Source organism: Dermacentor andersoni, chromosome 2 (genome assembly GCF_023375885.2).
Source record: "Dermacentor andersoni chromosome 2, qqDerAnde1_hic_scaffold, whole genome shotgun sequence".
Classification (NCBI taxonomy): Eukaryota; Metazoa; Arthropoda; class Arachnida; order Ixodida; family Ixodidae; genus Dermacentor; species Dermacentor andersoni.
In genome coordinates this window covers 108,689,498-108,707,681 of record NC_092815.1, presented here as the reverse complement: position 1 = coordinate 108,707,681, position 18,184 = coordinate 108,689,498, and the positions used below count along the sequence as shown (strand labels likewise).

The following is an 18,184-nucleotide window of genomic DNA, read 5'->3' as shown; positions in this document are numbered from 1 at the left end:
TCTCGGCGCAGTTCGTACTTTCTCCTTCCATTTTATACACTGTCGAGTCTTTATCAGTTGAAAGCATTTCGATGTATCTACAGGCAAAATCTGAACAAGTGCATGAGCTGCTAGACAGTCGCCAAACCCATGAAACTTCGTTTTGTACCTGCATTTGAAGCTTCGGCAGAACACTCACTCGGTGCTTTACTACGAATGAAAGCTTATTTGCAGAACCGCATGACACAGAAGAGGCTAACACATCTTCTTACTTTGCACTTCCACAAGGAGAGGATCGTTACGCTCAACTCAGAAGACGTGATCAAGGAGTGTGTCACCAGGACCGTCGACCAGTAAGGTGTGCGGTCTGCAAGGTGTGCATCTGTCTACCTTTGAAATCTGGAGCAAATTGCATGTACAAGTATCTGCACCTATCCGGCTATCGCCTTTTCTCTCTCTCTGCTCGCAACCTCTGCCTTGAATTTAGGACGTGAATCCATTGACGGACCGTTTAGAGCCGTACGATGAAGTGGCACGGCCTTGACTCAGCCTGTGCTCATAAATAATCATTGTGCTGCCAGCACTGCATAACACGGTGTTCCACGGCAGTGCATACCACATTTTCTAATATTACCAGATGAAGCGCTCACGTACTTGGTGTTTATGTAAGCTATTATAGAGTAATTAGCTGCAGTAGCCGTATGGGCTAAAATTACTACAGTGCCAGAAATACACGGCAACAATATATTCCATGAATAATATAAACGTAACATCTCACGATATCTTTTTACATATAAAATATCGACAGCACAATATGTTTCCTTTCTTTTTTTCTTTCATCAAAAACAAATAACAATACAAAATGCTGCTGTTTCCTCCCTTGGGCTGTCCTCCCCCACTCAAACTACACTGTAAACAAGAAAACACCCAGATGGGCGTTTTTTGCTTGTCCTCTAGCGCATTCCCTTTTGTACATCTTTTTGCTCCCATTGAAAGGGCGTACGATAAAACTCCCATTGACATGGGCATTAATTGGGCACACAACGGGGGTACCTAATACGCCCACTTCACCCCCCCCCCCCTATTTGACTGGGAGGTACAATGGGAGTATTGTGAAGGAATTAAAGGCATTTTAGTTTAGGTGCGGCAAGCTCGTAGCGAAATGCATGGTGGCGCGGGTCACGCGCTTACGCAGTACCAGACGGAACACCGCAGGCCGAAATGTCGAACGCCGGCGATCAAGGCTCAAGGGAACTCGGCCGTCCGTGAGCTGCCACCCGAGCAGGCGTCGCACCTGCTCGGAGCGAACGCCTGCGTCCGACACCTTGGCCTGCGGTGTTCCGTCTGCTGCTGCATGGGCGCGGCGTACCGCCACGAAGCATTTCGCCGCGGGCTCGCCACACGTGGTCCAATCGACGGCACAGGGCCACCGCTGAATCGACCAAGTCACGCGCACACGTGGTCCAATGGCGAATGAACCCGTCACCGCACGTCTTCATTTTTTTTCCCTTTCGCTGATCACAGAGCCCCTCTTTGCAAAGCTTTTATACAGTCGTCCTAGCTTATCGGCAGTGCCTCCGAGGCCAGCAAACGCCTTCGAGAGCAGTTGCTACTTGCTGAAAGGAAAAATGCACGAGACACACTGACAGTGAAGAAAATTTATTTTACACCAAATGCAAGAAATATAATATGTTCACTTCCGGGCCCAAAAGAAAGCACATTTCTGCCCCAGTAAAACAATTGTCTGGATTTAAAAAAAGAGCACTGTACATTGTAAGCATGCCAGTTGCTAGTATTCTACATGTCCTAACACAATGAAATTAGTAAATGAAAGAAATGCTAAGAAATCTTATCTCCTTTCATACTGAACTGTAACTACAGAGCCATGTGTTTGAACTGTTATTTGTACTGACACTCCACACTTTTGCACAGACTATATATTGAGCTCGCTTGACTAAGAGTAAAACTTCATTTGGCCTAGTTGGTACATAATTCTGAACTTAAAACTTACAGCGCAAACACCTAAGACGAACCGCAAAAGGCAGATACGACACACGCTGGCGCTAACTGACAACTTCTTTATTTCTTTGTCGTCGATGCATATATATGCCCTAGGCCACACAACTGCACAGGCGCACACATTACATTACAGAGATCTCCCAAATTATCACATATGCAAACGTAGGAACTCAAATTCAGATGGGTGCAGGGACAAAGCTATGTCACTGATGCAATTATCATTTTCCTTTTTATGTGGTAGGCCTCTAAGGCAAGCCGCGCAAGCTCATTCCTGCTTTTGCCTAGAACTGACGTCCCATCAAGTCGTGCCTCACAATTTTTGCAATAGTTTATATGCGCAACAATGTGCACTCTTCTATCTACATTTTTGTTTACTTTTTGTGCATGTTCCCTGCGCGGTCCCTTAAACACATAAGGTCATCTATCAACTCAAGAAAATTGCTCGCAGGCATAGTGTTCCCTTGGCGTTTTCTGCACCGAACAAGCTTTTAAAGCTATGCTCCCGCACCTGCGGAGAGGGCAGAGGAGGATGCCAAATTTGGCATGATGCTTCATACGTGTTGTGCGCGGTCGGCGTGGTTTATACCATTCACTCTCATGTGGTAAGACGTAGCTTGGCTAGATAGGGCATTGCGTCAATGAGCGACTCAGGGAACATGCGCAACAAGTAAACAAAAATGTAGATAGAGGAGCGCACCTTGGTGCGCATATAAACTCTTGCAACAATTGTGAGGCACAACTTGATGGGACGTCGATTCTTGGCAAAAGCAAGAATGAGCATGTGCGGCTTGCCTTAGAGGCCTACCACAAGAAAGGCAGGGCGATAATTGCATTAGTAAGATATCTTTGTCCCTGCATCCATCTGAATTTGACTTCCTACGCTTGCGTATGTGATAATTTGGCAGATCTCTGTAATGTAATCTGAGTGCCTGCGCGGTAGTGTGGCCTAGGGTTTATATTGCATCGACGACGAAGAAATAAAGAAGTTGTTAGCACCAGTGTGTGTCGTATCTTCCTTTTGTGGTTCGTCTTAGGTGTTTGTGCTGTAAGTTTAAGTTGCTTGACTAAGCCATTCCTAATTAACAGTGGCTGGTATAATGAGGCCGATCAGTGGTATTTTGCATGGACTAGCACACAAATATGATAAATGTCAAAGTACTAAATTAAGAAATTGGGACTCATCACAAACGAGCTACATAATTTAGTGCTGGATTTCTGAGCAAGCTATTAAAAATTATTGTATTTTACGAACCAGAACCCACCTTCTGATTATGACACATGCCATAGCGAGTAACCCCGAATTAATTAGGACAACCTAGGGTTCTTTAACATGCACCTAAGTACACGGGTGCTTTTGCATTTCGCTCCCACTGAAATGTGGTTTTGTTTAAGACTACATTTACGAAAGTTCCAAACACGATCCCCCCTATATTTTTACAGCGGGTGCTCTTTAAATGGAGCCTCAAGGTGCCAGGGAAATTGGTTCCATTTACCAGGCATTATATTTACTGAGAGACATTGCAGAGAGCCAACCAATTATCAGGATGGTGTCCTATTTAAGCGGCAGTTTCGAAGCGATTTTCGTTTATCGGGATTCCACTGTAGTCCATAATAGTGGATGAGTTGTGTTCTGCATGGACACATTAGCATGGCTACCATGTTTAGTTGAATATTGTGCAAGCAGCAACATTTCACTGTACCCAGTGCAATATATAAAGCCAGCAATGTAACATGTTGCAAATGCAGCCACGAACAAGTACCTTCCCTGATCATATCCAATAGCAGCATCTTTAGACGAAATTAGTCATGCTTTCTCCCGTTTAAGTGCCTTGTTTTCAGAAATCAAATCCTCCTTATCACATTGACCTCCAATTGTGTCATTCCGCGAGCTGAGGTCATTTGAGATTGCATTTAATTGCCCTTCAAATAGCATATTGGTCTTATTTAAAAAGCACATGGCATCACAGTGACCACCTAGACATAGAATTCGAGCTGCAACACAGTAGCAAACATCCTGAGGTAGAAGCCTAACTATTCTTTTGAATTTGGATGCATGCTCAAAACACTGCTATGCAATTGCAGACAGGGCTGATAGTGTAGCAACCAGGACAGATTTAACGGACATAAAGGAGCAAAATTGTGTGAGCTTCGAATTATTATTCTCTCTGAGGAACCATGCTGTCCAATTATAAAACGGGGATCAAAATAAAGTAATTGGATAGCAAATCTGCATTTCATTAAGTAAATAAAATACTGTTCATGCTACCTTCCAGGGTGCACACTACATTCCCTTTCCTTGAATGTGAATTTGCTACCTTTCCATGGGTTACCAAATGTATAGGTGTATTGTTGGTCAAGGGTGGTGGAATGGATATAGGTCTCAGGCTAGAGGAAATATTTCGAGAAGGAGACTTGCCAGGTTGAACAACGAATGTCTCAGGCTGGAGCCATTTGGTTCTCTTGCAAAGATGTTGCCTCCAGCTTGAGACTTCCTTTGTTGGACAACTGTTGATGACTAATTTCGCCATCTTTTCATTTACCCTCGTCTTATTCAACCTATTGCTCCACGCAGGAGCTGCACTTTCTTTAAAAAATAAAGATATTAATGAGCTCAAAGGCTTTGTGCATGGCTGCATCCCCAAGTGCAACAATTTGTTTTCAATGAATGACAGAGTTGGTACCTTTCTTGAGAATTCAATAGGAAGAACCAAAAATTAAGCTAACAGACTGGTTATGACGACAAGTAAACATGAATTGATGTGGAGTGCCATTTCTTCATTTTGCACCAGGCTTGGGGCCAGCCAGACTTCTTCCTAAAATTGAGAAAATTTTTCCAATGAAATACATATTAAGAGTATTCTCTTCATAATCTGAAAATTTAAAAACATGGTTATTTGGTTATTCATATTTAGTTGGGAACAGTGCGAAGGACACTGACGAAGTAAGGGCTTATGCAGTAATGCCACATAGTGCTGGCTGAGAACAGATTCAATTTTAGAACAGACAAACAGTTAAGTACTTTGGAATGCTTCCTAAAAGCCATAAAAAACCAAAGCAGGAAGCAGTTGTACAAAATAATGTATGTGCATGAAAAATGCATCTGATCATCGGTTCGCAGACATGTATGACATTTGCTTGTCAGTTAACAAAACATGTGTTACACTGAAACATTTCTCCTACAATTTGGCAATTCTGTGGGCTTTGATTATTGCTCGGGTCAGTTGGTTGCTGTTGTTACTGCTACTAGTGTACGGTGAAGTGTAATGTAGATGGGCAAGTGCTACTGACAACTATGAACATTGGCAAATTTTGCTGCACCAGGATAACGCATGCATTGTCCCGCTGCAGCGAAACTATCCAGTAAACATTCACAGTTGTCTGTAGCACTTTCCCATCTGTCTCGCCTCACACTGTTCCATCTATAGCGCTTCACCATACTGTAATATGCACCACCAACTGACACAAAATTCTACCCTTCTGAAGTTCTTACTGCTACTTCGCACTCGTCACATTCAGGCCGCCAGGTGTACTGAGCACAATGTAGTATAACTGCATAGACTGGCAGCTACTGTCATGGACTTATCCTGGTGTAATGGCACCACAGAAGCAAACGAAGACAAAGACATGCAGGACACACGTGCCTAACCTCAACTCGCGCTTTAATAAGAAAACAGACATCATATACAACACATAGTGACAGGAAGTGATGTCATTAATTCAAAAACAAATTCTTTGTGCAATGTAACTGAGAATGACTGATGCATTTGTCCTTTTCGTGCTAATCTGCCAAAGCTTAATTATCTTATGTACATCTGCTCATAATTTCTGGCTACGAGTTTTGATGAACCCAGGAACGAACCAATCTATTTTGCAGTGCATCACTATGTGCGAATGAGAGTTATTCCACACAAACTTCATTAGCCGCAATCTCAAATTAATACAATGTGTGTATGCAATGCAAGCATGACTGGATGGGAATGGCTGACTGTACATAACCTCCGTTGCACAGTGCACCGCCTGCAAATTGTGCTGCACGCAACAAATTAATTTGTTTTCCTGGCTTGTCTTTTTTTCTCATCAGAGCAAATCTCTCATCACATGTTTCATACAGAAAAAACATTTTTGCCCGTAGAGACCACCTACACAATTACCCATGAAAATTACAAATGCATACGAAACAACTGCAACCACTTTTTTACTTCATCTCATTCATTATATTCCATATTCATGCCTAATTTAGTTGCGCAAATCATTGTTTTCTCAGGCCCTTGTTAGGAGAGTTTTGTGCTGTAATAAAAGGCAGAAGCCAAAAAAAGGAAAAGGTTGGTTGTGGTTGAAGCACAATAGGCATCTAGTGAGCTAGGCCGCAAGCGTTGTGTAGTCTGCTGCCATCATAAGGCCGTGCCTACATTGGACAGATGGGATGCTCTATTAATGCGAAATCAGGGAAATTGAGGGAGTATGAGTCATCCGTGTGAAACAATCCTCCATCACACAATGTTGAATACTGTAAAGAATGTGACTGCGGTCCTGTGTTCCACAAAACTTGCGTTGTAGCCAGGTATTACGACCTGACAACATGCAAGGTAATTGTGGCTTGCAACATTTAAAAAGAATGACGAATGTATCAGTGATCCATTAGTTGCACTGCATAAAGAATTTCTTTTAACAGATATCATCACATCATGTCTCCACCTGTTATTAAATATTGCCTGTTTCCTTATTTTAAAGCTTGAAGTGAGACCCGGTGCTTGTGTCATGTGCGTACATATCTTTGTTTACTTTTTGTGGTGTCATTACACCAGAATTTATATAACCAAATGGCCACACACTGCTTTTGTCACGTTATAGTTGTGCTTGCAAAGCCTCCCAAACAGCAGCCTATTTGGTCAAAACATGCTTTTGTAAATATGCTCTTCCAAATAGAAAAGCTATCAAGAAGGTAACAAGAATCAAGAGCATTAAGTTAAATCCACTGCAATGCTTTACTTTTTTGCCTTTATTCCTTACACCTAAGTGGATAAGAAAGAGTGTGAATGTTACAGAAATGCACTAAATAAGTTGTTGAAATTATGCAAAAATGTTAACGCAACTAAGCATAGATTTATGTGCAATAATAGACACCAGTCTCAGTTTCTTTCCTTCTGACACAAACATAGTATATCTTATTCCTTTGGCATGAAGGAAAGCATATGTATACCAGACAAGCTTATATTTGAATGAGAGCCTTCACGATTAAGCACCACTATAATGTGACCATAAGAGTACATACACTGTAAACAGTGCAGATGACAGCCCAAATTTCATAAGTGCAACATGTTAGCGAAAGCAGCAGCCATTAACCCAGAAACTAATCAAATCCCACAAAATAACAACAAGAAAAAAAAGAATAATGTGTCAGCGCAGCACCTGTTCTCAGAAGTTACAGAAAAGTGGTATGCTTGTTAACAAACCTGAAACCACGGCACATTTGTATCTGACCACCCCCTGCCTCTTTATGTGCTTTTGTGCCTTTGACAAGGCATTACTGGATATTTATTTGCTTGTCTGTTGCAAAAACACATCAATTATTAGTCAGTGCACAGTGCACCATGCCATTTATCTATGTGGACTCACTTTGTGTCCTTAGCACTGCTCTCACCTATTCAGAACTAAGGATTGCAAAAAGACTTGTTCTACTTAAATCTACATGCCTTAATATGTGGGTTCTGCAGTTGAAATAGGGTAATTATAAGTAAAATGCATGACATGTTCTGATGAACTTTGTTTTCATAATCTAATTGTTTATTTGGGCACATAACCAGTCAGATCATTTGTACTAAAACAAGAAAACAAATTCAACACACTGGTTTATACTGGTTGGTGCTCTATTGACTTTAGTACACACATTGAACAAACGACAGGCAGTGAGGAATACCAACAACCACTAACTTTCACACAGCATTATTGGTCACATGTGCACAATATAGCTACAAAAACCCAAATGAAAGTAGACAAAGAAAAAAGTACATTTTAACAGAAAAAGAACAAGACAAAAAAACTTCTTTTGGTAGCTAAGTCACAATCAAGGTGTAAATGACAGCTATAGTTTGGCAAGCACACATGTAGTTACTTTGCTCAGTTCCTCGATATCCCAATTTCTTGTTTGACAGCAACACCAACGGGACATCTACGCATATCTATTGCACATGCCATTTTTGCTCGCTCCAAAATCCTTTCGTGGTTATTCATTTAGTGCCTGCTTAGCCTGTACTGGCATTGCAGGGGGGGTATACATTCTGTGTAATGTAACTTACATTCAAATCAAGCACACAAAGCAGGGAGGGAATTATCTTTGAAAACTATGCAAACAATTGCAGGCTGAAAAACCTTGCAGTCCCTTTGGTCCAAGGAAAAAACAATGTGAGGCATCACCTATAAGTAAAAGGAAATTAATAAAGCTTTTTATTGTAATCTCTTTCTTGTGAGGTATGATGATAGCCTGATATGAATGTCTCTATCTCTACATGTTTGGAACAGTATATGCTTGAAATAATTTTAACTGAAGAGATTTCCCAGTCTTTTAAATCCTGCCATTGCAGCTTACCCTTACTCTCAGTAATACAAAGCCTTTTAGTATGACTTCCTATTACAAATCTAACTGCCATATTTTGAACATTTTCAAGCAGATCAGCTGACTCAATATTATGGGGATTCTAGCAAACATGTACTTATTTGATTAGTGAATGCACATAAGCAAAATACAGCTGTTCTTTGAGGTTTTCGGGAAGCCAACAAAATGTGTATGGGTGGACACACGACAGCTACTACACCGATAAGCATCGTGGCCAACCAAAATTAAGTTTATTCCTATATGGGCGGGCACGGCGGAGTGTGAGCAGACAATGGTCGGCTTTTTCTGGAGTCATATACAAAGGAACCCCAACATAACGAATGCACTAAAATCAGCAATTTGGTTTGTTGTACTCAGATTCGACCGTTTAGTCAAATAAGTACATTTGCAAATGGATTGTTTTCCCACGGAAAGGGCCGCAGTCAGAAAACACAAATCTGAATGAGAAAAAAATTTTGAATTTGAGAGTCAGCGACCAAAGATACGGTTTCACGGTGTGTTAACGATACCTTCACATAGGTAGCATGAAGCAAACCCAGCCTTGCTTTCGCATCCACCCTGTCCTCTTTGATACTGCCACACACAGTGGAACGACACTATCATGAAAAGTGCTGGCAGTGGAGGCGAATGCTTTGTCTGTCTCAAACTTCAATGCATCTCTGAAACTACAGATTATGCAACCCCGTGTACTAAACACGTGGGAAGACTGTGCACATAATACCACGCCATATCAGCACGTCTAGTCTTTCCACACGCAAGAGTGTGCAGGCTGCAGATGTGCTCAGCTGTGCTCACAGCCATGGCGCTAGAAAAGAAGACGCACGGACTGGGCCCTTCTGAGGGCCCCCTTAAAAGCTCAGTTTGTCATTTTTTGTTTCTGTAATAGGCTAGTGATAAAAGTGAATTTGCTTCATGCCTATTAAGAAATGTTGTACACATGGTAGAAAAATTATGAAAGCAGAACATTTTATTACTTTTCACCCCTCTCAGTTGGAATATCGTACAAATGCATAAGCAGCCATTTTTGCCTTGTTTCATCTAAGATGTTTTTTTCATGCTGAAAGAAAGGCATGTGTTTAAAAAATAAGCTTGGTTGCAACATGTAAAGGAATTGTGTAATGTCACAAGGGTTCCTGAAATCAAAATATATTTGTGATTTCTTTGCGACTGGAACACTCAAAAGAAAAACGACCTTTTAAACAGACTAAAACAAAGCCACAGCACATGCACCCATACTAAGCCAGGGACTGTATCAAGCTGATATGAGAAGACTTTCAAGAAAGAATCTTTCCCGGTTTGGTAAAATTCTTAAAACAATGGTTAATACCTGGCCCCACGCCTTAAATCTAGAAGGAATAAAGTTTTTACGCTACTCTGTGTTCTTTCTTGAACCCAACAAATGTGCCTAGAAAAATGGGTCAAGTCTACATCTTGTCGCATCTGTGGCAAGGTGTGAACAAAAAACTCGCTTTAGCTGGCTGCAGTGCTCCCTGCGATGAATATTCAGGCAGAAAATTGTTACCCCAGTGTGACTGCGCACCCAAGGAAACAAAATGTGGTAGACTACATCAATGCAAACGGAAAAATCTTTAGTCCATGCTTGCTGGCAACCTGTGTCTGTATTGGCCTCTAGGAGAATTGTGGCCCCCACGTGCTGGAATATTTCCGTAGAATAGAAAACATTGTGTGATACCAGCTATCAAGTGCTACCATCAAGTAGCTACCAGCTACCAGCTATCAAGCTATCAAAAGAGCTATAGGCAATTTTGCTGCAATAACAGTACTGTTTTTATAGCATTCGTTGTGGGGAGTGCGGCTTGCCCCTTTTGCCGGAGTTCTTGCTGAACGGCGATTTATTATCAGTTTGTTATATGTGGAACTTGAACAGCTTATATTTTTGTCTCCTCAATCCACACTTCTGCTGCACTTTTGTCAGCATCTCTACACAGGGTGTCTTGACTGAGGTCATACCAAGTAAGCACGCTACAAGCCTTGTGTGCATCGTTTTCATGACTCTTTCGATGACCAAATTTCATTTTCAGTGACTTCATCAACTAAGTATCTAGCGGCAGCTTGAACATGGGTACTCATGAGAACTCGCACCAGGCTTGGTCAAATACGTCCAGCACTGCAGCACTGAGTTGTGAACCATGCTGTAAGAGTTGGCAACTAAATTGCCACCTTGTGATTGAAACTTTTCATCCTTACAATCAAGGCTTCAATTGCCCAGCCAGCGAGCTGCAGCAAAGGTGTGAACTATAGTCATCTGATGTCACATTCTATGTCATAGCAATAGCAGGTGATCCCTCCAGTGGTGGCCCTCAAGGCCAACAGGCATCCCTTTCTATGCACGTGCTTGTGTAGGACTGGGGAGATGGTGCCAGTTTGTTCTTCAGCATTAACACTGTTCACGCTGTATCAGGAACACATTTTCTTACTCAGTGCAATAGCCCTTGAACCTACATAATTGCCAATGAGTCCTTTGTCGACCAACCTTTCCTTTGCCATGTCATTTGCTTCTGCCTTGATGTCACAGCAACTTCAGCTATATGAAGCAATGATGGTGTTTGAGTACCCACACAGCCTTGCAGCTTTCCAACCTGAACATTGCTTCATTAAAAGCTGACATGATTTGGTCTCAGCAGACAGATCAGAGTTAAAAAGAAGCCTTAAACTTCTTTCAAAGTCATTCTAACCTTGTCAATAATCCCGTGCCTTTTGATGTGTTATTCAGCATTGTCCAAAGCAAGTTGGCTCTTAAAAATCAAAATAACAACTTTGTGAGGCCACCTGCTAGGCTACCACTGTCTCTTCAGCCAGCCTGAAGTGTCTTGCAGCCATAAAAGCTGGAGTGCACAAAAAACGACAAAGAAAAGTGTGGCAGACAAAATGCTCATGGAAATCCATATGTTTATGGACTGTTACACTGACTCAAAAAAATGGTGGCTTCCCAATACAGTCTTGATGTACGTAGCTGTTTCAGTCACGAATAAACAGCCAGTTGCGCAGTCCTGCACAAGCACAGTGTACAGATGCCCATGGATTAAAATTTGTTGTGTGTGCATGTGGTACAGTGTACCACATTTCATGTTCCTGAGGCTGCAGTACACTGGGAAGACTGGTTGCAACTTCAATAGTAGGCCCTTAGAGTATTGCAGCCCTTTGTTCATATTTTGCTGCAGATTGTATCAAATGCGAATGCAAACTGTTTTGCAGGACACGTCAGTTCAGTTCAAGCAATTAGACAGAGTAACCCAAGAAATAGTTTAAGCCTCGAAAAGGTCTTAATACAGTTTCTAGTTTAGTACAGGTTCTCGCCTGATGTTTTGGCTTCTTCTACGGTATAATGCTGTTGCTTGCTAGGTACTGGTGGTGTGATGTGCACACTCTCTTGTGTTGCTATAACGACAACTTGTAAAAAAGATTTTCCTTCCTAACAAACATTTGGATACAGTGCCTGTGAGCTCATCTTTTAACCTGTTTTTCATTTGATCTGTGCATTTACATTGAACGTAAACTAGAAAATATCAGTACCGAGAATCACAAAAGAACACACCTGTGTAACGATTCCGCCGAGATCGTTGGAGTGGTCCAGCCACAGGATGCAACGCAGGTAGAAAGGCCTCCTGAGTTAAAGCAAAATAACAATCGTTGTAAGATGCGAATAAAAAATTTTATTCTGTGAGGCTTTCGGCATGTATACTAATTACCACATTTGTATGTAAAATAGTTTTGAATAATAGCTGAGCAAGGTTAACGTCTCGCCCTGTGACTGTCAGCCAACGCTACTCATGGCAATGGTGGCAAATATGGCACATCCTTTCAAATGGAACTTTTGTGGGTTACATGAATTTAAAAGAACTTAGGTTTACATAATACATAACACCTGTGGTTAGAAGGATGTCTTGCAAGCAGCACCAATGCCACAAGTGGCACTGCTTAACACTTCCAGGGCCAGACTTAGTACATAAACAATACAAATGTGCAACAAAGTGAACAGGTGGTTAGCTGCTGCTATAACTCAAAGATTGCATGCATCATGTAGATGTGAATGCAGCTCCCATCAGGAGCGAGTTGCCCTTTAGTGCACTTCACTTCTCTTCCTCTTTTGTCTTCATTGCATGTTGGTGCCATATGGTAATAATGAACAAAAATTAAGCACTTCAGTTCCCATTCTTGTTTTACTACATGCTGTAAAGTCATCTAAGTGCGCTTAATACTCTTAAGAATGTACTTTAGCCATTTTGTCAATATTTTTCGCTTGGCTTCACTACACCTTAATGTAGTGCAAATTCTAGACAATGCTTACAAAAAAACCTACTCCACACAATAACACCTCCAATTAAGAGTACACAGTCTATGGCTTCGAGATGTGTACATACATACTTTATACATGGTTACAATGAAAATATAAGTGGCTGTTCTAATATGCACACTTAGCATACTGCATAACAGTCACCTGGTTCCAGAATGGCTTTTTGTTATCACACATAGGACAGCCACAACTATAAATTTAATTCTGGCAGTAACTTAAGCCACGGCCAAAACCTTCATAGTGCAATCAATGAAAATTTTCGAATTTAGAGCAGTTAGACATAAACAGGGCAAGTAGTTTTAAAGTGTTAAATAATGAACTGTTATGGAATATGGCGGTAGAAGGCCATGCGCCTGAAACATAGGTACTGTTTATCATATCAGCACATTGTTATATTTTTGCTTACTTCCCTAGGGATTGCATCAAACAGTTTGCTTGTGTAAATTTTGCTACGTGGCTGTATCGTATTAGCCCTTATCTTTTCACATTTGGCTTACTGCAGCTTTATGCACATGCATAAAGCTACTACTGCTACCACTCTACTGCTACACTACTACCTACTACCTACACTACTACCTTCAGCTGAAGGCCAAGCACTATGCTGTCCAACATACATGCATTTAACAACACCGAACAGTAGACAGAGAATGAGCAACTCTTTTAAAAAGTGCAGTTCTTTGGAGACACATTGATATATATCTGGAAAACACGATTTTTGCTAAAATTATAACTTAATATAATTGGTACTGAGCATAATGCATCTTGCAATAAACTTGCATTTACCGGACACCACTATACACACTGCGACCTCTGCAGCTTCTCCACAATCTGGCACAATGTGCTCAAGCTGCCTGTAAACCCTGGAAGGGGTCTATGATAGTTTAAGAAGCTTAGCAAACATGAGAAGGACCTAAAATGAAGGTCAGAGAAGCAAAGCAAATTTCTAACCATTCCTCTCTATGTTGCTATGAATGTCAAGGTTCCAGCAAATGATGTATTTGAACTGTATTTTTAATCGTGCAATACTAGAGAGCACATTTTTGCAATAATAATGTGACAGAGAAGAATGACAGAAACTAACTTAATGAATATTTTTCTAAACTTGCATGAGGTTTTCGTCATTATGCTGATGCACACACCTGCATACCTCTACTGTGAAGTCTTGTTTCAGTTTATTTTATTGTCACATAGTAATTTACACCATACGCTTGTCCTGAAATACATCACGTTGGGCTCCTTCAGTATTTTTTTCTTACTGGAAACACACATGCCTATACAGGGCAAGCACTCAATACATGCAAGACTGCCACGGGAATGGCCACTCGAGGTCGACTGTTAGTACAGCGCAAAAGACGAGGACTGAAGGAAGAACACAACACAGGCGCTGTCACACAGAAACATACTCAAGGCACTTTGCGAGATTCTCAGGCTTCTTTCATGCTCCAAAAACACATTATGTAGCACATATTGAGCCACAGATAGCTGTACTGGGAAATTTTCACGTTGCTCTACAATTTTATAATTGAGACTTTTTATCTAATTACATTTGAGAAGTTAATTAATTGATTAAGACTAATTAGGTAATTAGGCAAAATGCAGCAAATCCAAGTATTTCCAAGAGACAGGAAACAACATTACATAGGTTCTGTGCAGCTAGGTGGCATATTCATATTTTTAAAAGTTTGCTAAAGTTACGTGGGATAACCTGCATACCTCCTATGGAACAGGTGTCACACCAATCACTCTAAGTAATGCCGCTAAACTAGCCATTGCGCTCAAAACATACAGGGTAAAAAAGCAAACTCTAGGTAAGAGCATACCAAGGCCTCTATTGCTGAAAAGGGAAACTGATGGGAGGCGCCCGATCTCCGGCCATGAAGATGCTTCATCCTCACATTTGGCAATGAAACGACCGCAGCCGCAGTCCTGAAATAAAAATGAAAAATTTGACACTACAATGATCACACAGAACACAAAAAAGCTGGTCACAAGCTTATCTTGGAGAACATCTGCTGCTACATTAGGTTTTGTATATTCGTCAGCTTATTGTTAAACTAAGCTTGCCAATATTTTATATCCTAATGGCTTTGCTCTTTACAAACCAATACCTTTGCCCAACTCATGCACATATGCACTACTTAAGCTATGAGATGCTTACTGATCCCTTACAATGAATGGCTTCTAAGACAAATTATTTCACACAAAAGGATGCATAACTTATGAGTGTTACTGACATTGAATACCAAGGTAGTACCTTTTTTTATAGACAATGGCGGACTTGAAGCACATTTTTCTCACAGATACAGGTTACAGGTTGATCGGTCTGCCTCTTTTTTTTTCACCAGCAACAGAAATTTTGTTATTAATACTCGTGCAATATAGGATGACGCTGTGATGTGTGATATGATCCTGAGTTGAAAAGCGCAACTTCTTTGTGTGAATTTGGCACCTAGAATTCAATACTAAACATCTGTACCCAATACGCAGTGGCACAGCAGCAAAGTAATTAAACATTAAACAAGTTCAGGTATCCAGAGCACAGCGCCAGCTGTTGAATAACAACATTGCACAAGCATCGACTATATAGATATGGCGTAGTAAGTGCACCGCAGGCGTAGTGGCGGCCTCAGCAAAGAACACAGGCATGGAGCGACGCGCCCGTATGACCTATCACCGGCAATGCTATCGCGTAAATTGATATATCTCGTCACGGCACGGGCACCGTTTTCTGCCCGCCGAGGTGCCGCCGCCACTGGTACTCACCTGCTCCGGCCGCCGAGGTTCAAGTGACGGCGTATCCAGTAATCTGAACCCAAGCAGGACACCTGTTACCGCCAAGCAGTACGCTAACAATAAAGAGGTTCTTATACTCTGACCGGCAGCTCATGCGGCGTTCACCCGTAGTGCCGTTGGAAGCTCACCACACGCTTTTAATACCACAAACGCGCCGCCGACATTTCACGCCCGTAGATCAAAGTCGACGGGCGCAGGCTCTACATGCTACGTGCCGCAGTCGCGCACTGCCTGCACAATCAACGACGTGGGTGCGAAGAGACACAGACGATAGAAAGGAGCGTACTGGCAAATCTGCACAATGCGCGCTAAGTGGGCGACCTACTGCACACAATCGCACGAGCTAGGGGATTGGCGCCACGTACGCGCCAGCTAGCAGATACCGCGCACAAAGAAGCGCCGCCGGTTCTCGCTCAAATGATCGCTGTACAAACACTCACACACGCGCACCGCAGTAAACCCTTAACGAGCCGCCACATTTTCAGGCCGCGGTTAGGCGGCGAAGCTTAGCTCACCTCGCACTGCACGTAACTATTATGGTAGTGGCTTGCGCTTCGGGGATCATGTCGAATGCTCACATCCGCCCAATTAAAGACGCGGCAAAGTCCCTCATTATATAAAATCCTAATTTTTAAGTACACTCGCTTGACTCTGAGCACTCAAGTCGATTCGATTACGACAAAGCTCGAAGAAACACAGTGATCGTGCAAAATGGTTCTGGACGGCCAACTGTCGCGCCATGTTGTACAGAGACCTTCAATAAGTCATATCAGCGCGTCTCCTCACTTAGAACACATGCACACTCATAGAACATGTAATAATCGTTCAAAGTCACTTACCGTGGAGTCTTGGGGGTTCAAAGCAGTGAGAAACATCAACCACGGTAGAAGAATGTGCCGTCGCTGGCAAATGGCTGCTCGATCGCAGCTTTCAACGCACGCGCGCGCGCTCCGAAGGCTGGTGTTCCTCCGCGCGTAGTTCCGACTTGCGTCCTCTGCAGCACCAAGGCGCGGCTACTCCGAACAGAAAAACAGCGCCGACACACATTGCGCGGGATATTTCGAATCTGACTGCAGAAATAATCCTACTGAAATTGTCGCTGCGGCTGACTGCCTTGTTGGTCATGGCTGACTTATTCTTTTCTATGTTTGGCTCGTCTCAATTTCCCCTACGCCACCGTTATTCCTTGAAAACCCCCATTTTACAACCGCAATGCCCCATCAAATGGGGTCGGGGGTACAATAATGGTTCTAGCTTATTTTACTTCTTCTCGTGGGAGTACTCATTTTAAGCTAGGGGGGAAAAATGGCATATCAACTGTTAAAACGCCCATATGGGCTCATTTGTGTTTACAGTGTACTTCCGGAGTCACTGACTGAAGCGTCAAAGTTATCACGTTGACTACACTTTGGTCAATCCCCTCTTTGTGTGTGCGCGCAACACTTAAAAGACAACAACAATAACAGTGCGTTCATGCTGCGTGCATTGCCTTATTTGTACTCGTACTTTCTTGCCTTGCATTCGCTCCAGTTTCCGCCTATAGATAGGAGGAACCAGTCGCGGTGACTCACTGCTCCTGTCTATAAATTCATGAATGCTATTCCCGTCTCAGCGGACGAATTTCGGCGGTAGCTGAATTCCAGAAAAAACATCCATGTACATGGGGTCACGTCTCAGGGAAAACAAAATTCCAGATGGCCAAAACTCGTAGTCACCCACTAAATACCCCTTAAAGCCGACATATTGCCTGGGGGCGTTAAACCCTTGAATAATCGCTTCATGGGATTGTAAATACACCCAGCAATGCTGTTTGACTTCTCCGCGGGGCCTGGCTAGATTGTACCTGTTGCTTTTCTATAATCGCTCTCTTTTGCTTTGCGAACCGTGTAAAATAGCTATAGTATCCGTGTTAAGATGCACGTCGCACACTGGAACGCTTTTATGTAAAGAAACCACTAAATCAACCTGAGGAAAATGTTGACGAGGAAAGTACAGACAAAACCTTGTGAATTATGAAAGCATAATACAGATGCACAAAAACCTCAGTATAGAAATCACACAATCGCACTTGAAATGTAGGCGAGTTTCTACGAAGCTGACTCAATGGTGATATGTCTTCGCAAAATTAAATGGTAAATTCGAAGTCTAAAATTTTGTTTTATATATATTTGGTGATTCACGCAAACTTTCCTTAAAAAAGAAATACTCACCACCTGAATTGAGCACCTACTCCCAAAGCCAATGAACTTAAGCTTTTCTTCAAGTAGAACTAACATTTTGCTCGATCAGGTGAGCTGTTGGCTCATGAAGACATGTGCGAGATTTCACACTCATTTTTACTTTTTTGGCGTGTACAGGGCTAAGATAAAAAATGTTAAGATGCAATGTTAGGAATAGCAGAAATCGAGTGACTTCATTAAAACAAATTATTTTATTGCTGCAGCAACATGCGCCTGTACCACACT

At 42.1% G+C, this 18,184-nt stretch overlaps 1 long non-coding RNA gene across 1 annotated transcript; it reads right to left on the bottom strand.

The window, feature by feature from the left end:
- Window positions 1-1,622: 1,622 nt before the first annotated feature.
- LOC140216136 (uncharacterized) lies at window positions 1,623-17,067 on the bottom strand. Its single transcript, XR_011892813.1, has 4 exons — window positions 16,559-17,067; window positions 14,747-14,852; window positions 12,168-12,237; window positions 1,623-4,811 (listed from the first exon to the last, which is right to left on the bottom strand). It is a non-coding gene; the product is annotated as an uncharacterized lncRNA (long non-coding RNA).
- Between the last annotated feature and the right edge of the window lie 1,117 nt (window positions 17,068-18,184).